An 868-nucleotide genomic window follows, 5' to 3' on the forward strand; every position below is an offset into this window, starting at 1 on the left:
GGGCAGTGTGATGTGGTCAATCTGCCAGGCCTCCCCATAGCTGTACTTGGACCACTGTCGACCATACCAGAGGGGCTTCACCCGCTTGGCCTGTTTGATGGCAGCACAGGTCTCACAGTCATGGATCACATGATGGTGATGGAACACTGTCCATGGCTAGATCCACCCCTCAGTCTCATGCCCACTTGTAGGTGGCATCTCTGCCCTGATGACCTGAGGCATCACGGGCCCATCGTGCCAGGAACAACTCCCCCTTGTGTTCCCAATCCAGGTCTATCTTTGATACCCCTATCTTTGCAGCCTGATCTACCTGCTGATTGTTTTGCTGCTCTTCATTAGCTCTGCTTCTGGGGACATGGGCATCTACATGGTGAACCTTCACAGGTAGCTTCTCTACCCAGGTAGCGATATCTTTCCTCTCTTCAGTAGCCCAAATAGGTTTTCCTCTACACTGCCAGTTAGCCTCTTTCTATCTCTCCAGCCACCCCCACAGAGCACTGGCTACCATCCATGAATCAGTGTAGAGGTAGAGCTTTGGCCACTTCTCCCTTTCTGCAATGTCTAGGGCCAGTTGAACGGCTTTGAGTTCAGCAAGCTGGCTTGATCCACCTTCTCCTTCAGTGGCCTCTGCAACCCATTGTGTGGGACTCCATACAGCTGCTTTCCACTTCCGATTCATCCCTACGATGCGACAAGAACTGTCAGTGAATAGAGCCTAATGTGGTTCCTCTGCTGGCAGTTGGTTGTATGGTGGAGCTTCTTCAGCCTGTGTCACTGGTTCTTCTTCTTCATCTGTGACACCAAAACTTTCACCTTCGGGCCAATTTGTAATTATTTCCAAAATCCCAGGGCGATTCAGTTTACCAAT

This window comes from Lonchura striata, chromosome 36 (genome assembly GCF_050655825.1).
Source record: "Lonchura striata isolate lonStrDom1 chromosome 36, ASM5065582v1, whole genome shotgun sequence".
In the NCBI taxonomy this organism is placed as follows: domain Eukaryota; kingdom Metazoa; phylum Chordata; class Aves; order Passeriformes; family Estrildidae; genus Lonchura; species Lonchura striata.